Consider the following 24184-nt stretch of genomic DNA (forward strand, 5'->3'; position numbering starts at 1 on the left):
ACTTCTCCAATTGGACCCATTTCTCGGCTTTGCAAATAAGTTTTATTTACTGATTCTTTCTATTGTTTCATTCCTACTGCATATTGCAGAAAAAAATATTATTAGAACAAGCAGATATTTTACAACAAAATCATTATTATCTTTCTTTTTTTTAATTTAGGCATAAACCCGGTAACAGGCCCTTTTGGCCCACAAGTCCATGCCACCCAATTACATCCAATTGACCTACAACAGCTGGTACATTTTTAATGAACTGCACAAGGACACTGCAGCTGTGACTTCCTTACTTTTGCACTCCAACCTCTTTGGAATTAATTAGCCTTCCCATTTGTTTACAATTTCTGCAAGTTTGGTTTTTGCACCTCATATGGACACCAAGGTCCCTTTGAACACCAACATCTGCGAGATATTTTATATTTTGTTGAAGAACAAGATATCAAGAAAGCTGCAAGTTGACCGAATATTCACTACAACTCAGCTAACCAGCACATGTGTTCACATTTATAAAATACTGACAACTTCCTCTACTGATAAATGCAAACAAGCTTTATCTGCATGTATGTACTTAAATTTATTTTCACATACACATCAGCACAATTGGAAATTGTCACATGATAATGAGACTGATTTTTAAATATATATAAAAAAAGACATACTAAATTGTTTATATGTAAAGTGTTCATAGTGTAGAAATAGAAACAGATTTATGACTTTTGGTATAATTATATTATTGGTAACCAGGATTGTATTACTAGAGAGCAGGATTATAAATTTAGGGACCTCTTCCAAAGTTCTCTTTTCAGGACATGTAAATATATATCAAACATTCTAAATGTTGCCATCTTTGCGATCATTCTCATTCCATGTATTAGTCTGAACTAAAACATGCTGAAAGAGCTCAAGAGATTAGCTGAAAAGATCAGCTTATGTGTTTCTCAAAGAATAGCAGAGAAAGCCTCCACCAGCAACTGAAAATGATAACATTTCAACTGGACAAACTGCTGGCAGAGAAGTCATGGATCGAGATTGTGTGGTCGGAGTAATAAACAGCTGAGTTAAGACTACATGTGGACTAACACTAGCAGTTCTTGCAATAATTCCAAAGGTTATACCTTCGCTGCTAAACAAAACAAAGTTTACATTTTGTCTGTGCTTATGCTTAGACCTGCATTCTTTATCCACTGTAGCAGGTTGTGTGCAAGTGCAGCGAATAGACTGAGACCACAGGCTGGGAGCTCATTTAGCACAACTGCTTTCATTTGAATCTCATGCTGCATCCTTTAAGGCTGTGACTAGCCCGTCCCTTGCGTTCCGGAGCTTACATCATACTGATGCAAGCATGCACGCACTCTTCCGGACTGGACCAGAAGAGAAAGACCTGTGATGCCATCTCTGCCATGGCTGCCCCACTCACCATGTGCGACAAGCAGGGCCGGTTCGCTGCTACGACTATGTGCGTCACTACGCAACCCCCCCCCCCAAGAACTGGCACCGCTGGTCTCACGATGTGTTGAGGGTGAGGTCTGCTGCCTTGGTGGCTGACCCCTACGTACTGGTGAGGAAAACTGTACTGGTTCTGACAAGTCCAGTGTGAACAGTTCCTCCTTGGCCCTCGATGTTGAGTGTAAAAGTGGATCCGTTCCTTTGCAGCACCTTGTAGGGTCTCTAATAGGGTTGTCCTGTGCCCGCCCCTTCGCACGAACACATATTGGCAGGAGGATAAGCCTGTGGGGTAGTTGAAAGGTGGCTGACAGTGTCATGATGGTGGTGGTGGTGTGAGCTATGGCAGGCTGCACCAAAGGAAAACACAGACACAACGCTATTTGGAGCAACACAGCTTTATTCTACTCACATCAAGATAGTTGGCTGCTAGCTGCTTGCGAGAGAGAGAGAGAGAGAGAGAGAGAGAGAGAGAGAGAGAGAGAGAGAGAGTGAGTCGGATGTCATTAAGCCGAGTGCCGTGTCTCTAGGCCACCTGTTGGCCGAGTGATGTACCGCAGCGTATCATCACATTCACCCTCTTTAAAACGTCCTGGAATTACTCACAAGTCCAGATGTACCGTTGGATTCTGCACCCTCTGGAACCTCCTAGGGAGGATGAGTGGTTTGGGCTGGGGTGGGCGGTCGTTCAGCTGGGAGTTATGTATATACTGGGTGGGTTGTGGGTCCCCAGGGGGGTGGCATTCGTCCTCTGCAATGCGGCTGAGGGGGGTGTGGGTGCTTGGAGGGGTGCCAATTGGGTCGGGCTGGGGTTCCTCTGGTTCTTCCTCTTCTTTTTTGGCCAGTTCTTCTTCGGCTGGTGCCAGGTTCCTCATGGAGATGGAGTCCTCCCTCCTGTCGGGGAACGTCACAAACGTATAGTTCTGGTTTGCAGATCAGCTCTCCCCTCTCGACCAGTGGGTCCATCTTATGCATTCGGCCATGTTTCCTGATCAGCACCGGGCCCAGGTAACACTTCCTGCCACCTGGATATCGGGAAGTCCTTTGACTTTAGTATCAGAAGGACCATCATCCAAATGGTACCATTCTCCCTCTCTACTTGCCCATTCCCTTGGGGGTTGTAATTGTGGTGCGGTTGGTAGCTATCCCCCTCTCTCGAATGTATTGCTGCAGCTCAGCACTCATGAAGGCTGCCCCCCTGTCTGTGTGGATGTAGTTAGGGTATCCACACAGGCTGAAGATGGGTTTCAGGCACTTAATTACTGCTGCCATGGACACATCGGCGCAGGGGATGGCGAAGGGGAACTGGGAGAACTCATCTATCATAGTGAGGAAGTAACAGTTGTTATTGGTGGACAGAGGGGGCCTTTAAAATCGATGCTGAAATGCTCTAATGGCTGGTGGATTTGATAAGGGCTGCCTCAGGTGGGTGGTAGAACTGTGGTTTGCACTTGCACATATACAACAACCCCTTGTCGTAGTCCTTACCTCTTCTGCGGAGAATGGCAGGTTGGCATTCTTAATGAAGTGGAACATCCTGGTCACTCCGGGGAGCCCCAGCTCGCTGTGGATGTTCTGCAGCTGGGACATGTGTTGAGTGGCCGCGCAAGCACCCCTGGACAGCACATCTGGGGGTTCTTGATCTTACCAGGGCGGTATCAGATGTCATGCGAGTAAGTAGACAGTTTGATCCTCCAACGTAAGATTTTATCATTCTTAATTTTCCCCTGTTCTGATTGTCAAACATAAAAGCTACCGACTGATGCTCTGTGACGACTGTAAAATGGCTGCCCACCAGGTAGTGCCTCCACTATGGCCTGGGCCTCTTTCCCCACTGCTGAGTGTATGATTTCTGAGCCCTGCAGCATTGAAAACCATTGGGCGTCCCTTCTGGTTTATGGTGGCTGCTATGACTACATCTGAGGCATCGGTCTCCACCTGGAAGGGGAATGTTTCCTCGGTGATAAATGCCGAGTGGTCGCACAGGCTGTTAAGTGCCTGAACTGCCTCACTGGGCACAGGGAATTCTTTTGCTCTCATCAGTGGATGGGCCTTGTCTGCGTACTGGGGTATCCACTGCGCGTAATAGGCAAATAAGCCTAGGCATCTTTTATGCGATTTGGACATAATGGGAATGGATAGGTCCATCAGGGCCTGCGTGCGAGCCAGATCTGGTCCCACCTCCCTGTTCTGTACTACATAACCCAACAAAGCCTGAACACACTCTTGTCTTAATTGTATGTCAGGTTGCATTCCTTGGCAGCATCCAGGAATCTCTTTAGGTTTGCATTGTGACCGTTCACCGAGTGCACGCAGATGGTAACATTGTCCAGGTATGGGAAAACAGCCTCCAGGCAGTAGTCGTCCACCAGTCAGTCCATTTCCCTCTCGAACAGTGATAACCCATTAGTGACTCCGAATGGGAGTCGGAGGAATTGATAGAGTCGCCATCATCTTCAAACGCTGTACAGGGCTGGTCGCTCCTCCCGATGGGCACTGGTGGTACGCAGCCTTGAGGTCGATGGTGGAGAAGACCTTACACTGGGCTATCGTATTCACGACCTCGCTAATCCGGGGGAGAGAGTATGCATCCAGCTGTGTGAACTTATTAATGATCTGGCTATAGTCAAACACTAAGCGTAATTTCTCCACCATCTTTGCTATGACTACCTGGGCTCGCCTGGGTTCAATAATGCCCTTGTGCAGCAATCGGTGTGTCTCCATTTTAATAAAAGCTCTGTCTCTGGGGCTGTACCTCCTGCTTTTTGTGGCTATGGGTTTACAATCTGGGGTGAGGTGGGTAAATAAGGGAGAGGGGCTCGATATTAAGGACCGATAGCGCACAGCGCTTTTGGCTCGTAAGCACTAGCAGGGGCTGTGGTCCATGTGGACAACCGTGAGGCTCTCCAGCTGGCACTGGAAGTCTAATTCCAACAGCACCAGGGCGCAGAGCTGTTCCAGGACCAGCAGATGGAAGTCCTTATACACCCTCCCTTTAATTTCTAGTGTCACCACACAGTACCCCTTTACTTCCACTGAGTGGATGATGGATGCTAGGAGAATCTGCCTGTTGCTAGGGTATATGGGGAACCCGTGGTCTTTGGCTAATTTCAGCTCTATGAAACTCTCCATGCTACCACTATCCAACAGACATTTAAATATCAACCTGTTTGACCTCACAGAGACCGTAGCCTCTGACAAATTGTGTGGACTCATCTGATTGATCCTGAGGGAAGCTAGCATGCATTTCTCGGTCTCCTCATGGTCTCTGTAGTAGTGGCGCTCCTCCTCTGTATCCCGGGTTCAAGATGGCCACTCCTTCTGGGCGCACATGGTGTTCCTTCCTGGCTGACCTGGGGAAGAAGCAGAGTTATCCTGCCGCCCATTTACATAACAATGGGTCTTCGTGGTTGCCCATGGATAATGACCTCATTTTCTACATTTCAAGCAGTCCACGTCTCTTGCCGGGCAGCGTGCCCGGGGGTGGGGGTTTTGGCCACAGAACTGGCACCTACGGGTCGCATCCAGCTGAGCCGCCATTGCTGCAGCCCTTGTTGTCTCCACATTATTGGCTCGATCATGTATCTGTGGTGGCATCTGGGAGGGGAATGACCTCTGGCTATCAAGTGAACCTGTCCACCACAGTGAGCAGGCATCCAACTATGTCGAGGTGGACGCACTGGAACCTGCGGATTGGAGCGTCAAACTGCTGGACATGGGGCTTGGCATGTTGCTGGACCTTTGCAGTCTGGCAGTCCATGCAAGATTTTGCCCATTCTGTAATCTGCTTGCATAGGCCATGCCAGATGAACCGGCAGGATACCATCCACACTGTCATTCGGATGGAGGGGTGGGACAAGTTGTGTATCGTGTCAAAAACCATTTTCCTTCATTGTGGGGGGACTGGTGATCAGAATTGGCCTGTGGAGATGTCGCAGTGGATAGTCGTGCTGTTGGAGTCCAGTGGGAGGTCCTGGTGCAGGAGTCCTGTGACCACTGTCCTGAAGCTGTGCATCTCAGAGTTGTCTGGGCTCAAGCCAGATCATGGTAGTTGATGCCTTGTGACAAAGTATGGACCCCTGTCCTGCAGAATGTGTCAGTGACAACATTTTGTTTGTCCGAGGGATGGTGGATGGAGGTAGTGAATTCAGAGACGTAGGATAAGTGCCCCTGTTGGCGGGCAGTCTATGGGTCGGAGGACTTGGAGAAGGCGAATGTCAGCGGCTTGTGACCCATGTAGACTATGAATAGTCGCCCCCACAGGAAGTAGCAGAAATGGCGGATGACCAGATAGAGAGCTGTCGAACATGCTGTACTTCAGTTCAAGCAGTCGCAGGTGGCGACCGAGAAAGGCAAGAGGTCTCCATGAGTTGTCAATGAACTGTTCCAGGACAGCGCCTACTGCCTTGTTGGATATGTCGACTGTGAGGGCTGTTGGTACACCCATTCATGAGTGGACTAGCATCATCGTATTAGCCAGGGCCTCCTTGGTCTCCTCAAAAGCATTGTAAGCTTCATCTGTCTACGTGAACTCCTTTATGGAGCCTGACATTAAAGCAAAGAGTAGGCGCATGATGTTGGCGGCCGTGGGGATGAACCTGTTGTAAAAATTCACCACGCCCACGAACACTTGTAGCCCCTTCAGTGACGTTGGTTTGGTGAACTGCCGTATAGCCTCCACCTTGTCAGGTAAAGGAGTAGCGCCATCTTTGATAATTTTGTGGTCCAAAAAGTTGATCTCCTCGAGGCTGAACTGGCACTTTTCTGGGTTATTGGTGAGGCCAAACTCAACAAGGCAGTTAAAAAGCTGACGAAGATGAGAAATATGCTCCTCAGGCGTCTTTCTGGCTACCAGGATATCATCGAGGTAGATAAAAGGAAGAGAAACTCTCTGTCAACCGTGTCCATGAGGCGCTGGGAAGTTTGGCCCACATTCTTCAAGCTGAAGGGCATGCAGGAGAACTCAAAAAGGCTGAAAGAGGTGACGATGGTGGTTTTTTGGACATTGTCTGGGTGCTCGGGAATCTGATTGCAACTCTGGATCAGGTCAACCTTAGAGAAAAGCTTTGTGACAAGAAGGTTCGCCATGAAATCCTGGATGTGGGGAATCGGGTAGCAGTCTGGTGTTGTCGCATTATTGAAGCATCTGTAGCTGCCGTTGGACATGGGTACTAAATGGAGGGGTGAGGCCCATGGGCTGTCAGAGTGGTAGACAATGCCGAGTTCTTCCATGCATTTAATCTCTTCCTCAATGAGGTTAAGTTTGTCTGGGGCTAGGTGATGGGCTTGAGAATGCAATGGTGTGTCTGTGGTCACAATGTGGCACTGGACACTGTGCTTTGGCATGATGACGGTGAACTGGGGGCACAGGATGAAGGGATAGCTAGCAAGGAGGTGGCTGTATTGGCCATGTAGATCCTCCGCGGAGGCGACCTGGGTGGACGGTTCATTGGACATACCAAGGGGCACATTCTAGAAACTCTTTGTGTGCACTAATCATCTGCCCTGGTAGCGAATGCGCCCATAGGAAATCTACACCTAATAGAGGCTTATATACCAAAGCCAGCATGAATGACCAATTGAAAGTTTCTCACCCAAACATACAGGAATGCGCCTCTTGCCAAAAGTTTTAATGGCAATGATGTTGGGTACACGCAGGGAGGGTCCATGAAGTCTTGTGCATGCCTCAAGTGAAGTAGGGGAATGATACTTATCTCTGCCCCTGTGTCCACAAGAACCTGTGGCCTGAGATCCTGTCCCAGACGTGAAGAAGGCTATTCGGTCAGCCAGCTGCCACAGCAATTTATGGCGGCTGGCCCCATTCTTTCCCAGAAACAAGCATGGCTGATGGCACCTACATGCTGCTGATCCCCAATGCTGATGGTAGAAAGACCATTTAGGATCAGGCTTTTCTGTTTTCTAGTGGGGCGAGGCCTGTTCATGTGATGGACTAGACTTGCCCATTGCCCTTGGTGGCAGCCATGTAACACGATTGACTGAGTCTATGGTCTCACGCTTGGAGTGGTAAAGGACATCTGCTCCTGCCACAACCCTATCGGGGTCTCTGAAATCCATGTCACCCAAGAGGAGTCTGATGTCTTCAGGCATTTTCTCGAGGATCGTCTGCTCGAACATGAGGCAGGGTTTGTGCCCTTCTGCCAGGGTGAGCATTTTGTCCATGAGAGCGGATGGGGTCCTATCGCCTAGGTCCGTACGTGCTAATGAGGAGGTTTTTAAAAGCCATGTATTTACCTTCCTCTAGTGGTGCCTGGATGAGGTCATCAATCTATGAGTGGCTACCTGGTCGAGTGAGCTGACGAAGTAGAAGTATCTCATTGAATCAGAGGTTATCTGTTTGATCTGGAATTGGGCCTCTGCTTGGCCAAACCAAGTCCGGGGCCTGTTGGTCCAGAAAGTCAGCAGCTTCAATGCACGGTGCCTGTGGCTCCGGGGTCCATTGTGCCAAGTCTTCAGGATGTGGAGCCTCATCGGGGTCACCAGTGCAGTGGGTTGTGCGCAAGCGCAGCAGAAAGACTGAGGCAACAGGCTGGGAGCTCATTTAGCACAACTGCTTTTCTTTGAATTCTGCGCTGCAGCCTTTAAGGCCCGCCCCTCCTGTTCCGGAGCTTACGTAATGCTAACGCAAGCACAAAAGTGCTCTTCCAGTCTGGACTGGAAGAGAAGGTCCCGTGACGCCATCTTTGCCACGGGGCTGGTTCGCCACTACAATTATGAGCGTCACCACACCACCATGATTTCAGGAATATTTATTTATTTACTTCATCATTTATTTTATATTTTCAAAAAGATTCTTCTCTGCAATGGCCAGATAGCAATACTGAGTACTAAGTGTTTGGAATATGTTTATGAAGGAACTAAAGACTCAAATTAAGATACATTTAGTCTATTTTTTTTTAAATTTATGTTGTTATTTTATATAATTAAAGCCTTTACATTGACATCAATAAGAATGAAGGACAGGATCATATCATGTTTATTAATTTGTGAATTCTTAAACCATAAGAATCACTTTTTAATTAATTGAAAGTATTTTGAACCATTTCAATGATTCAAGAATAAACATCTGACTTAGTTTCTGAACATTGGACAGAGGTATTATCTTTCAAGGATTCTCAGCTGTTTAAATCTCCTCAAGAAATTGCTGAATCTTTGCAGAGAAAAGTGTTGAATCTGGCATTGTCTGTAAGGAGTTTGTATGTTCTCCTCATGTTTGTGTGGGCTTCTTCTGGGTACTCTGGTTTCCTCCCATGTTCCAAGGATGCATAGGGTCAGTTGGTTAATTGGTCACATGGGTGTATTTCATCAGCATGGGGTTGTGGGTTGGAAAGGCCTGTTATGTGCTGTAACTCTAAAAAAAATCTTAAATAGGTAAATGTTACGTGAATTATTTAAACTTATTACCATATATGTGAAAAAACTGCCAGAATCACACCAGGTGTTAACTGATGCCAGTGGACATTTTACCAAATATAACAAACAGTATAAAAGGCAAATCTCTGCATCTCAACAATTATCAGTAAATTCCATCCTGTTGATTAACTTGAAGCAGTTGTCAAAGCGGCTTACATGAAAGATTTTTTTTAACCTGAAAATCCTTTCAAATGTTCATTATCAAATGAAATTGATAAATAATGCTTCTCTCAAATTGAAATTGAAATTAAAATTTGATCAGCAAACTCCAGGACCTGGAACTCAACACCTCACTGTGTAATTAGATCATGGATTTCCTCACCTACAGACTGCAATCAGTGAGGATTGGTAAGAACTTCTCCTTATTTAAGGACTCTTACTTGTGCACTTCATTCATTTTTTTAATTCTCTCTGTATTGCACAGTTTGTTTATGTTTGTTATCTGTTTAGTTTTTTTATTTGTTAACATAATTACACTATGTACAGTTTTTTTGTACTTCCAATAAATAGTAATTCTTCTCACCCACAGAAAAAGGAATCTCAGGGTTGAATATGATGTCATGTATGTTCTCTGACAATAAATCTGAAATCTGAAATTAATGTCTCAGTTCCAGTCAATAAAATCATCCGAAGAAAAATAGTGTTGTCATTTGTCTTAATGTATATTGCCAAAAATTACGGTGTGTGATTCGCATGAGCAATTTTCAGAGCTATGTCATTAGTGATAGCCTGAGCTACGATGGATTTGATGGAAAATTTAGATGGTGGGAGATTGCAAGGGTGAATGGGTCGTTGGTAGTAAGGTGGGAGTTTAAATGGAGTGATACATAAGGGGCGAAAACCAATCAACTCAAAAGAGAGCTATAACATTGAATTAAGGAAGAGGTTGAAATCATCAAAATTGAGAAGTGTGTCCGTGCTCCTCCCCTGCCCCTCCACTCATCATTTTGTTGATTTTTGCTCATATCTTGATGAAGATCTCAGGTCTGAAATGTTGATTATGTACCTTTGCTACATAAGGAATGCTGCCAGACTTGTCAAGTTGTTCCAGAACTTTTGTGCATTGAACTACAATCAAAGTCAAAGTTGAAAGGTACTGTCAGAGTACATAAATGACATCATATACAATACTGAGCTTCATTTTCCTGCAGGCTTGGCGAAATTTCTAATTATAGGTAAATGTAAACTGCACTCAAGAAGAAAGAAATATTCACAAAAGAACATTTAAAACCAAGAAAGAAATGTAACAAATTAATTATGAAAATACAGAAAAATAAATATTCAGTAATAAATAAGATAAGAGCCCCTCAATGAATTTCTGATTGAATTGTTGTTTAGGAGTCTGATGGTGCAGGGTAGCAACTATTCATCATCAGTCTGGTTCTTTGGGTACTGATTTTCATGCCTCCTTTAAAATAGAAGAACCCTCGTTGCTGTGTTTCAATGGACCCTCTGGGCCCTTGTTTCTACATGCCCTTTCACACACCAGTGTAATTCCCAAGCTCTCTTCCACATTCACAGACCTTGCTCCTGCTCCCTCTTTATACTCACCTTGTTCTGCTTCCCACGGTCCCTTGAAACTTATTGGGACTTTATTTCCCACACTGACACCATTTCATTGGAAAATGCCTTATTTTACTGTGTAACATTTTTTTTTAAGTGATTTTAAAAGTGCATGAGAGTACTAATGGGAATAACATCCAATATTTTTTTTGTAAAATCTTCAACTCCAGCATTAAGTTGTCAAGAAGTCTGGATTAATAGAATAATACTATATTGTGAAAAGTTTAGGATCCCACACCTTCAGAGCATAATTTTGGTCTTTTACGTAGATTTCCCTGGATGTTGAGGATTAAAATATGAGCACATAACAAATATATAAGAAAACTTTTATTAATTAAAGTATTTGGGGTTTGGGAATATAGCTAAATAAATAAATAGCTACACCATTGACAATTGTTGAGAAGCAAAATGCCATAGATGCTGAAAAACTGAAAATACTGTGAATAACAAGTAGGCTTTTCATTAAAATTAGTTCAGAAACATGTATGCCTTAATAAAAAAAAAGTACAAGCTAAAAGTTTCTTCAGTTACCATTAATTGTTGATGTTAATTCTGATGTTAATGTTTTCTGTTAAATATTCATGTTAAGAGATACTAGAAAAGAACATGACAACAAACAGTGTTAAGCATTCAAACCAGAACTGAATTGTACAGATTATGAGGCTCTTACAAGCCCTGTAAGTATCAAAAGATGAGTGAACCACCATTTATACTGCAATCACTTGCTCCCCGGTGCACAATAAAAAATGATTAACCAATTTTTTACAACTATCATCGGTATCCCCTGTGTATCCCTTATTATGATTAGTTTGCTTCTAGAGACACCCTCCAGCATCAGCAAAATGTAGCTCCCCGTGACCCCAATCTCATGCGAGGCAGCAAATCAACCACAGAGCTAAACCAATTTTTGAACCTTTGCTTCATGTTTCACAATGATGGTCACAATTATAATCAGCACAGAACTACACACCACAATTTATAAAACTACATTTTAGGCAAAATCTACATACACATTTCTTGTGTAGTTTTAAAGTTAGAATGCTGCTCACAAGTCTCAAGTTTTCAATAGATTGTTATGCAGAAATTAACAATCAGAAGATCACATGGCAATGACGCTCGATGCCACCAACTATTGCTAGTATGTTCAAGACTTTTCAGGTCAGAGTAAACAGGTGCCCTGTGTTTCTTTCTTGATGTCATCATTCGGAAGTGACTTTGCTATTTAAATTTCATCCGTGATTGCAGAGTTTCCACCGACTGGCTTTAGATTCAACCGGGAGTCTTAATTCATTTAAATATCTTTTAAACTTGAAGACAAACAAAATATGACATTTAAAGTTGACCACGGTAGAATTCATGAGCAATAATGAATTAAAGGCTTAATCTACATGTCATGTACATCTAATGACTTATTCTCCCAGTCCAGCATTTTTTAAATCATGCCAGCTGTTGCCATGAAGAGCGAACTTAGTCCCAGGGTGTTTATCCTGATCAAATCCAGTTACATATTTCAGTATTTCTAGGTATAAATTTACATATTCAATTTTAAATGTTTGCAGTGAAATATTCTATTGATCTGTCACTTCTATTCTGTTTATTTTTGTAAGTATAACTGATGCCTAATCCTCTTGTACTTGTAAAACTTAGTTATTTCCAAAAGAATACAAGCTTTGTGTGCATTTTACCAGTCCGTCAATTTGTGGCAATTTTCATATTAAGGCAGAAGGAATTCATTAACATTTTATGGTTGGCTCTAACTTTAGAAACAAATCCTAAACCAACTGCAGCATTATGTTTAATGATACTGAGGGTATCTCTGCCTTTAATATGGATTAAATTTTATAGATCCATCTAATTTTAAAATGAATTTCATTCAAAATAACCAAAATGAATGCATATATATATATACAATTCTTGATCAGAGTGCCATCTTCATTTAATAATAAAAAAAAATAGCCCCAAGAGGAAAAAGAAAGAATGTGGGACTAATTGGTTATCTCGATCAGAGAACCAAAAGTAATATCACCCAGGGAGTCTCTTTCTCTGCATCACCTCAAGCATATGTTGTGTAAACACACGCACGCGCGCACACACACACACACACACACACACACACACACACACACACACACACACACACACACACACACACACACACACACACACACACACACACACACACACACACACACACACACACAATGAAAGCACGTTGTTGTTTTTTGTCTTAACCCATAATAAAGCCACTTCTGATACACAAAGGAGATCTTATATGTGGTGAGGAAGAGAGTGCTGTATTATTTTGCACAGGTGCACTCTCAGATCCTGAAATAAATGTTAACACAAATAGGCTAAACTCCACAATTACTGTAGATCATGTAATTGAAAAGATGGAATACAATAATCAGACCTTAAAGAATTGAAAATTAAATATACAATTTTCCAGTTTTTTCAGGATACATTATCCTTGACCATTCTGCAGAGGAACCAACAGAGGGAGCTATTATATTATTTAAACTTAATGTTCCATTTTGGGGAGTTAGGAATGTAAATGGTACAGGCCGAGAATACTGGCACAGTGTTTCTGTTCCAAAGTTTTACTGCCTGCTCATTGCAATGATTTCAATATCCAGCCATCACTTATAATGTTTGTTGAATTATTAAAGAGGTAAATTTTGTGAATAGTCAGACCCAGCTCAAGCCAGTTTTCACAGTTTAAAGCTAATAGAAAGGTACATCACTGTTGATGACACCATCATTGCTGGACAAATAGAGAATGTTCATTCCACATTTTGACTTTGGGAATGCTAAATCAGAGTGTAAAATCTGGTTGGGTGGTGTCAGAACAACAATCTGGCTCTCATCTTCAGCATGACCAAGGAGTTTGTGGTGGACACTCAGGGACCACGAACCTGCCTTCATTGGCAGGATAGTGGTGAAGAGGGTTAGTGCCTTCAAGTTTCTGAGCATCCACATAACAGAAGATCTCTGCTGGTGCCAGCACATTAAGGCAACTGTGAAGTTGCACACAAATGCCTCTTTTTTCTAAGATTTGTTATGTTGTCGAACACTCAATTGAATTTCTACAGATATACCGTGGAAAGAGTACTGACTGCTTACATCACATCGTAGTTTAGAAAGTCAAATGGCAGGAATGCAAAAGGCTGCAGAAAGTGTCAAAGTTAGCCATGTCCATTATTCAGACTGGCCTCCCAATCACTGAAGATACAGTGGGGGTACAAGAGTTGTATGGCACAACTGAACTTGCGAGTGAAAAAAACTGATGCATGGAATATAAAAGGTTGACCGCCCCTGGCCTAGTGTATGAGGCATCATCACAGCACTCACATATACTGTGAGCAAATGCTTTGAGAGGTTGGTCACGGCCAGTATCAACTCATACATAAGAAAAGACCTGGACCCTCTCCAATTCACCTACCACCACAATCTCTCCATAATAGATGCAATCTCACTGGCTCTCCACTCAGTCCTGGATCACCCAGACAGCAGCAACATGCACATCAGGCTACATTTCATCAACTACATCATACCCTCAGTACTGATCAGCAAGCTTCAAAACATGGGCCTCCACACTTCCCTCTGCAACTGGACCCTTGACTTCCTCATCAGTTCGGAAACAACATCTCCGCTTTACTAACAATCAACACTGGTGCACCTCAAGGATGCATGTTTAGTCCAGTGCTATCTACACCGACGACTGTGTGGCTAAGCACAATTCAAATGCCATCTACAAATCTGCCAATATTACCATGGTCATCTAAAGAATCACAGATGGATTGATTAGAAGGGTGAACTGTATCAAAATGAATGTATTCCCACATTTACAATACCTTTTCCAGACTCTTCCAATACCATTACCACAGAAATTTCTTCAAAACTTGAATAAGTTAATTAGGAAGTTTCTTTGGAAAGGTAAGTCAGCTAGAATCTCCATAAAATAATTAATGTGGAAATATCGTATGGAAGGTTTACAACTCCCAAATTTTAAACATTACTATTAGAAAGTATTTGTCAGCACAAGCCAGATTTCTTTCATCTTTCTCTGAGGAAGACAGCCCCTTCCCTCTTGGATTAGAATGGGATTATACTCAATGAAAAAGAGGACAGCGGAGGATTTTAACTATAAGTGGAGTGTTAAGTCAATAACAAAAAAGATGGATAATCCTATATTAGTACATATGATTAAAGTATGCATATTAAAATTATGAAAGGAGTAGATAGTCTTGACATAAACAGACTCCTCTGAGGGCAGGGATGGTTGGAACAAGAGGGCATGAGTTAAAGGTAAGAGGGCAAAACTTTAGGAGAAATATTAGAAGATGCTTCTTTACTCAGAGAGTGGTGGCAGAATGGAATGTTCTTCCGAATGAGATAATTGTGGCAGGGTCCCTTCTGTCATTTAAGAGAAGGTTGAATGTGTACATAGAGGTGAGGGGATTGGAGGGATATTGGCGGAGAGCGAGAGGATTGAGCTCGTGGAGTTGTTCAAGTGAACCGGTGGGGACTCGAAAGGCTGACATGGCCTGTTTCCGCTCTGTAAATGGTTATATGGTTTATATGGGTGGCCCAGATGAAATTTGTCACTTCCCTCTTTAATGGAAGAGACAAACCTTCATGGGTGGAAATTGAATTGCACAAAGTCGAAGAGAGAGTGACAGAAGACTTTATATACAAATGGGATACTAAATTTATTTCTGCTGGAAGGAGGCACCATTAATAAAGCATATTTTGAATATTTGGCATAAATTGAACAATTTAATTGGATCAAGACAAAAGATCATTCCAAAAACACCCTTGATTCAAAATAGATTAATTCCTTCAACTATGCATAATTTAATTCTACATGCCTGATCCCATAAAGGGATCAGATATGTAGAAGATTGCTTTGTACAAGGCCAATTAATGTTAGTCAAACAGTTAATTCGAAAGAGAATCACAAAGAAACTGACATCAGTAATATACTTTTTACTTCAATGGGGCACTCCTAAGTGGGAGTTAAATAAATCAAAACAAAGATTGGAATCAGACTTGAATATTAGATTTATTGATAAGACCTGGTCTGATTTATGTCATGATTCCATGACTAATACAATTAACGTAAGATATTGACTGGTGCAATGTAATTTTTTTGCATCAGCTATATCTTGCCCTGCAGAAGTTGCATAAATTAAATTCCAATATATTGGATATATGTTTTAAGTGTGGGGAAGAAACAGGTACCTTCTTACATTTGACCTGGTCATGCTCTAAATTGAAACCTTTTTGGGAAAATTTAAGAATTTTATTAAACCGGATTATTGGGAAGCAATAGCTACAAATTCCAGAATTGTTTCTTCTAGGAAATATTATAGACATAAAACCTAAAATGAAGCTGTCCAATTACCAATTAGAATTTCTTAAAATTGCATTTGCAGTGGCCAGGAAATGTATTGCAGTTACCTGGAAGTCTTATTCCCTTCTGGACATAGCCCGTTGGAATGCAGAAATGTATAGCTGTGTTCCCCTGGAGAAATTACTTACAATTTAAGGAAAAAATACAATATGTTTTGCAGGTATGGAAGCCATATTTACAAATACAGGGTTAAATACTTAAGGTACTTGTACAATTTCTGAATTTTCCATCCTTTTTTCTCCCATATTTGAGATCTAGGTAGAAAAAAAGTTTGACTTTCTGAACTGGATCCCGGATCCCGACAGTTCCTTCTTTCTTTCTTTCCTCTATCTTTTCTTTTCTTCTTTTTCTTCATTCTATTTCTTTATTGCTTTTCTTTTAATTTCTATTTTCTTTTTGAGGGGTTTTTGTTTGGGGGAGGAGGGATGGGATCTTTTCTTTCATTTTTGAAAATTTGGACAATCTGTATCACTGATTCCTTTTCATTTATTTTATATATTTGTGATGGTTAATTCTTGATACTTGTTCGACCATAAAACTAAAATAAAATATTTTTAAAAAAAATCACAGATGGCAATGTGGAACCATAGAGCAGTGATATAGTTCAGCTGGTGTGTGATGTCCAACAATAAGCTTACACTCAATGTTAGGAGAGCTAAGGGACTGATTGTGGACTTTGGGAAGAGAACTCAGAACAAAAACCTGTCCTCATCGAGGATTAACAACTTCAAATTCCTGAATGTTAATATCTCTGAAGATCTATTCTAGGCATCCATGTCAATGCAATCATGAAGAAGGCTCACCAGTAGCTCTACTTTGTGCTGAGTTTGAGGCAATTTGGTATGTCACAAAAGACTTACAAATTTCTACAGGTGTACTGTGGAGAGCATTCTGACTGGTTGCATCACTCTCTGTATGGAGATGCCAATGCACAGGTCAGGAAAATACTACAAAGAGTTGTGAACTTGACCAGCACCATCATGGGCATCAGTCTTCACTCTATAAAGGCCATCTACAAGAGGCAATGTCTCAGAAAGCAGCCTCTATCCTCAAGGACCCTCACCACTCAAGTCATGCCTTTTTCTCACTGATACCATCAGGAACGAGGTGCAGGAAACTGAAGATGACAACCCAACTGTACAGAAATAGTTTCTTTCCCTCTGCCATCAGATTTCTGAATGGTCAATGAACCACAGACACTACCTTACCTTTTCTTCTTTTGCACTAATTTGTAAGCAATTTTGCACCTGAAATGTTACCCCAAAAACAACAAATTTTGTGACATTAATGACAATAAATTCTGATTCATCTCTGGGTCAGAGTGAAATGGAGGATCAAGCTGATAGCATCATCTTTGGACCGGTTTTGAAATTCAGGTATTCCGCACTTCACGAAAGTAGAATGCTCCTATGAAACCTTTCATAAGCTGAAATGGCGTAAAGCGAAGACTCGTTCACTACTATTGAAGGCTATTTTCGTAAAAGCCAAAACCCATTCAAATTTCTTTTGGATAGCAAACACAGGCATCTTCGTAAAAGCGAATTTTCGTAAAGCAAGTCTTCGTAAAGCATGGCATACCTGTACTGAGCTTACTCACAAGGGAGAAGGGAACAGAAGAATCCTTTCTAGTTTTAATATTGAAAGTGGAGGCTAAAAAAAAGAACAGGGGTATCAATGACAGGAAGAACGACACACTTGGAAGAGGGAATAATTGGAATTTGTGATGAGAGGGTGAAACACCTCGCCACCATGAGGCCAATGAAGAAGAACACATACCTGCACCAACACAGGTGCTGCAATAACCACCAGACAAGCATGTAAAAAGTTATGATCCGCAGTTGAATTGTATTTCAATTTTTTTTTAACGAAGGATGATGATTTCAAAAGTTTTATTTGAATATCAAATTACCACCTCATCAGCTCAGGTAGGAGAAGAGAAGAAAATAGGTCACCTGCTAAAAAACTACACACAGAAGCAGGCCCTTTGTCCATTCATCCAGGCAAACCAAGTTGCCTAGCTGGGCTCATACTATTTACCTGTATTCACCCCTTATCCTCCTTAATCTTCGATAACTCAAGAAATATAGGGAGGCCTGAGATTAAATGATCTTGTGTACAAAGTGAGAAACAGGAAGACTGGCAAAACTTTAAAAAGCAGCAAAGAATGAGTAAGCAAACAATAAAGGAAGGACAGATAAATTATGAAAGTGAGCTAGCTCAAAAGATAAAAATAATTTTTTTAATACTTATATAAAACAGGAAAAGGATGGCTTAAGAGAGTGTCAGACCCTTGGAAATGATACAATGGACTTCATACTAGGTAATATAGAAATGGCCAAGGCCTTGCCTGACTATCTGGTGTCGGTCTTCACAGTGGAAGACATAACCAATGTGGCAAAAAGTGATATTAAGGATGTGATGAGAGGCGAGTAGCTCAATATAGATCACTATTACTAAAGAGTTAATGCTGACAAACCAATGTGTCTAAAGCTAGATAGGTCTCCTGATCCCAATGGAATGTATCCCTTTGTACTGGAAGAAATGGTGGAAGTTAGAATAGATGCTTGGTGGTAATTTACCCACGAACAGAGCATAGGTGTTCAGCAAAGCTTAACATTAAGTGTCTTAGCGTGTAGTTCCTTGGCTTATCCTTACTACCTTTTCACAAGATTATTATTAACCTGAGACATTAGGATCACATTTTGATAAATGACTCAGTTGTAGTTCATTGTGGACAGCTCTGACACAAGAAGCACTAACTATATTATCGTAATGCCGCATTTTCTCCTTGCACTATGGTAATTATTACCTCTTATTCAATTTAATTTAACATATACTACTGTAGTTTTTTTTTAAATGAAGTACCTGTTTGGCTGCAGCAAATAAGATTTTTGGAGCATATGTACAATGTATTTAAGAATAAATTAATTATCATTGTACAATGAGTCCATTTTTCTTGTGTATAGAAGTTAATTTAAAAATCCTGTTGACTTACTGGCACAGTCAAAGTTTGTTTGGGAATGTCACAGAATTGCTGCCTGGCTCCTTTAATATATTTTTTTTTATTTTTAGTTAAATGAATTGTTGCTCCAAATCTTGATATACTCATCCAAAATTCCCCTGTCTTGGGTAAACTTATACCTCTCATTTTGTTCATTTTAGATTGGTCACAGTGTTTTAGCTACCGAAAGAAAATAGACACACACACCGAGAGCAGTTCAGTTTATACAAATGTTTATTACTAATTCAAAAGCTGATTTCACACTACAATATGCAAGCCCTTCCCAACTATACTTATCAACGCTTGGACTGGTCCCAACTGCCGAAGCGAGGCAACAACTGCACACTTGTAGTAGGTTGTCAGGGCGCTGGTAGCAGCTTCTCCACCTCCCCCGACCGGGACGTTGCTCGGACTCTGGCTGTTCTTCCTTCTTGACAAGGGGTGTTCCCACCCCTCGGAGAGTCTAAACTTCAGCAGCAGGACCACAGACTTTTATACCCCAAAAACAATTAATCATGCACCCACTCCCTCTAACATTTGTCAGTCAAAATCAAAGCTGAGCATACTATTCTACAATTTAGAAGATTAATTATTATGGAGCAGGATGCTATGATATCCTGGTTTATCTCGTAGATACAAGGACTCATTAAAACTTCTTGAGCAAGACAGGTTGTGACCAATACGTCAATTTCAGAGTGTCGTATTTGACAACTGCTTTCCCTGGGCCTCACGGTGGAATTCCATTTCAAAGTGTATCTTCAGATAAGTCCCCATGGCTGAGTTTAATTACATCTGCTAGTTCTGAAAGTAAGGTGACCTGCGTGTGGACCCAGTGTCGTCAGTTCCACATAAGCAAAAAGCATCTGAGTACATGGTTTTAATCCTCCATTACATTCCACCCCTTGGTCACAATCTGTCATTTGCGAGGCCTAACCAGTATTTGAGTACAGAGGGAGCGAAAAAAGAGAAATCAAAACAACAATTACAAAGATAAGCAATGACGCGAGCAACCAACGGAGGATATTGTGGCCCACTCCCCCAAATGTAGCAGTTAGCCATGAGAAAGGATTCCAACCAAGGCTCAAATTATCCTTGTTGGCCACAATACCCAGATACTGGAGCTCACGAACAGATTTTGAAACATGCTGAACAATAACATATTTATATAAGCTGCACTTGAGGCTGGTGACCGAGGACTTCCTTGGTGTAATGCATCGGACCGTGTTTCCCACTGGGAACTCCCTTGGAACGTCCTCGACATTACAAATCCAATTGCTGGCATCAAAGCAGCTGTTAAGCCAGATCACCAGGAGTGTAAAATGGAGAACCTGGAACAAAGAAGCCTGACACATGTCACTCACGATACCATAAGCGTTCAGTGTTTAAACAGACTAAATCATCCTGTCCCTCAATAGCTACCCACCGAGTGTTACCCTGGGCAGGTGTCACTATTTCCCCTTTTACAGGAGGGCCACTACCTGGTGGTGCCACCCATACCTTTTGTCCAACATTCTCTAGTTCGGGGATGGGGGGCATTGACTGTTATTCCTCTGGAATAGGCTGTAATTCAGGAGCGTGAAGAAGTCGGTGGAAAGGTGTACCTCCTTTTAAAGGGCGATGATTCAAATTGTCGACTGCCTGCTGCAGCACATGGCACCATCCCTTCTGGGTCCCCAGTGATGTTAACAAATGAATTTGTTCCTTCAGTAAGCCGTTCATTTGTTCAACTAACCCGGCAGCCTGCGGGTAATAAGGAATATGGTGGACCCATAAAATACCGTTGTCATTTGCCCAATCACAGATTGCTTTCCCGGAGAAGTGCGAGCCATTATCAGAGTGAATCTCCTCTGGAACATCATAACGATAAATCAAATGGTTTTGTCCTTGGATAGTGCTAGCTTGGTCAGCCGTCTTGGTGGGAAAAGTAAAAACCAGGCCCGAAAAGGTGTCAACCATTACTAGGACGTAATATTTACCCATGCAGTCTAGCATGGGGCCTATGTAATCAATTTGCCAGACCGCAGCTGAGTGAGCACCACGTTTTATTCGGCCATGCGGACCAGGTGGAACGGTATGGAACTTCACAAGCTGACATTCTGGGCATGTACATATGACCATGCGGACATCATCCTTATGGATGGATAAAGCATGTGTACGGGACCACATAGCTGATCCCTTCTCCCCCAAATGACCACTCTGTTCATGTGCCCATCGAGCCAGGGGGACGGTATCAGCACAGCTGATAGTGGCAAGCTGATCTGCTACTGCATTATGTTGAGCCATGTTAGTCGCCATATTGGTATGGGCATCAACGTGATAAACGGCTATCTCACGATGGTGGGAAGCATCCCACAACAGCTGCCACAACTCTTTGCCCCATACTGGGCGGTCATGTATCATCCAGTTGTTCTTTTGCAAATCAGGCATCCATACCACAAGTCCATTAGCCAAAGCCCAGGAATCAGTAAACAGGCGAAGAGGGTGATCATGGGGATCTAGTGGTAAAGTGACTGCCTTCAACTCAGCATACTGACTGGAGTCACCATCCCCCTCCTCCGATAACTGAGTTCCTGACCTAGGATGGTAAGCCACCTGTTCGTGTATGCGGCCCACCCCTTCAGGCCCTCTGGTCGCACGACTCTGAATATACCACTTCCATTTAACAATAGAAGAATGCTGAGCCCGCCGGATCTTTAGATTAGCATCATTAGCCAGGACCCAATTCATTATAGGAAGTGCAGGTCGCAATTGAACATCTGCATCACCTGTCATTCTTTCAGTCTCTAGCAGGGCCCAGTAACAGGCTAGTAACTGTTGTTCAAAAACAGAATAACGAGTGGCAGCCTCAGGCATGGTACGTGACCAGAATCCTAGTGGGACTCGGCGACCCTCTTGTTTCTGCCAGAGGCTCCAGGAGGCCACATCATCAATATAATGGTGAATTGAGAGGGAAGGCGATACTGGAAGGTGGGTGAAGGTATACTGGCGCCCCTTCCAGGTAAAGGCGAACTGATCCTGTGAGTCCTCAGCTATAAGAATACTGAAGAAGGCCTTAGCGAGATCAATGACAGCATACCATGTTCCTGAGTTCCCAGTAGCAATGTTTTCAATAAGAGTGACAATGTCCGGAACTGCTGAAGCAAGTGGTGGGGCATGTTTGTTCAAAAAACGATAATCAACTGTCATTCTCCAGGAGCCGTCCGGCTTCTGGACCGGCCAAACAGGGCTATTAAAGGGCGACGTTGCGGGCCTCACTACCCCTTCTTCTTGCAGAGCATCGATGGTGGCAGTAATCTCTTCCTGCCCCCCAGGGAGATGATATTGTGGAATGCACACTGGTTTCATGGGGGCTGGCACCATCACAGGATCCCACTTAGCCTGACCCACTACTAGTTTTTTTGTAATAGTTCGAATTCCAAATTCAAATCCCCCTTGGCTAGTATTAAGGGCCATACCGGCCAACATATTAATACCCAGGATACACTCGTCAGTAGCAGCCACCAGGGCATGTAACCAGACAGGGGAAGGGCTATCACCCACCATGGCACAGACTTTTATTTCCTTTGCCAGGGTGACCGCTCCTCCCAACCCCTCTATTCGAAAGGCCGGTCCAGTCCAGAGGTCTGGATTACCAGGAATCACCGAGTGCTCTGCACCGGTGTCGACCAAAGCCAAGTATTGGCGATCATTACCCCCACCCCAGTGGATTGTTAACGGTATGTAGGGCCGCGGATCCCCGTGTGTGCGCCGTGTCTCGATGGAGTAGACACGGGAATCCTGCCCACACCTTCAGGCTTCAGAAGGGTTCGGGGGCTTCCAGGACCACATGCTATTGTTATCTTTAAGAGCCTGTTTAACCCATTGTTTTACCTCATCATGAGTAACTGGAGCAGGAGAAGCCAGCTCGATAGAAGCAGCAGTGGGAGCAGAAAGCACAGCTGGGCCAGGAGGACTCAGCAGCTGGGGATGATGTTCCCCTGCTTTTTGCCTAAATCGATCTCCAATGGCAGCCAGCTCTTTTACAGAGAAATCACGGATCATTGACTCCTTCCGACCCCTGTTCCCACTTTGGCTCACAGGGTCCTCCACCCAGTCTAGGGGAGGAGGTGGAGGCCATCCAACAGAGGGAGTAGGCCATAGAGCATAAGCAGGGGTTTGGGTATTTTCCCCTGGGTCCACATGGGAAACCGGGGTATCTATCCCTTCCATCTCTACCCTTACATCATCCCCCCTTCTGTCTGTTTGGGAAATCTGCTGCCTTATAGGGCGGGCATGAACAGCAGATGGAGAGGGTAGTATGTTAGACACATGCTGAGGAGTATCTGCATTATTACCATTGTCATTCCAGATATTCCCATCCCAATCCTCAATTACATCAGGATCGTCACCATTCCTTATCATGGCATGAATACGATATGGATCGGGTTCTACTCCATGCCTTTCCTTATCTGCACAGAGCTGCTGCCGGAGTTTAATATTACGGCAAATCATTTGGACATGCTTATCTTCCCATTCTTTGGCTCTGTCCTGACTGGTACGAACAATCTCGCTCATCATGGAACAGCATTGTCGCAGGACTTCTAGCTCCTCCTCTAATTGCTTTCTTTTGCACTGAGATTCTACTTCTCTTTGAATTAATTCTGCTTCACGCTGAACGGAGTGGCGTAATGCTGTGGCCAGCAACCAAAAACCATTCGTCAGCATTCCCTTTTTATCAGGAAATTTACTTTCTCGAAGGAGAGTGGCAACCCGCTCTCCCAGAGGTGCACTTGATGAGTCTAACTTCTCATCCCAACTAATGGGTGGTCCCAACAAAGACAGGGTATTGGCCAACATGCCAAACCCATCGTCTTTGGAAGTCCATCCAGGAATCAAGAACTGCTCAGGGCTCACCTCTTTCTTTCGGCGAAACATCTTGAGACCAACCCTGCTCGCAGCGCCAATTGTCTTGGGTAAACTTATACCTCTCATTTTGTTCATTTTAGATTGGTCACAGTGTTTTAGCTACCGAAAGAAAATAGACACACACACCGAGAGCAGTTCAGTTTATACAAATGTTTATTACTAATTCAAAAGCTGATTTCACACTACAATATGCAAGCCCTTCCCAACTATACTTATCAACGCTTGGACTGGTCCCAACTGCCGAAGCGAGGCAACAACTGCACACTTGTAGTAGGTTGTCAGGGCGCTGGTAGCAGCTTCTCCACCTCCCCCGACCGGGACGTTGCTCGGACTCTGGCTGTTCTTCCTTCTTGACAAGGGGTGTTCCCACCCCTCGGAGAGTCTAAACTTCAGCAGCAGGACCACAGACTTTTATACCCCAAAAACAATTA

The 24184-nt window shown here is 43.1% G+C and overlaps 1 protein-coding gene across 9 annotated transcripts in view; it reads left to right on the forward strand.

Annotated features, from left to right (window-relative positions):
• The window catches only part of LOC138751514 (uncharacterized), a 95990-nt gene that overhangs the window by 41957 nt on the left and 29849 nt on the right, over positions 1-24184 (forward strand). The window contains exon 1 of one of the 9 annotated variants that reach the window (XR_011350018.1): positions 9135-9219. The exons of the other annotated variants lie outside the window; for them this stretch is intronic. The gene's annotated coding sequence lies outside the window, so the exon portion shown is untranslated. Of the gene's footprint in view, positions 1-9134; positions 9220-24184 lie in introns of those variants that run through there. 9 annotated transcript variants of the gene reach the window in all.

This window comes from Narcine bancroftii, chromosome 1, assembly GCF_036971445.1.
Source record: "Narcine bancroftii isolate sNarBan1 chromosome 1, sNarBan1.hap1, whole genome shotgun sequence".
NCBI classification, from domain to species: Eukaryota; Metazoa; Chordata; class Chondrichthyes; order Torpediniformes; family Narcinidae; genus Narcine; species Narcine bancroftii.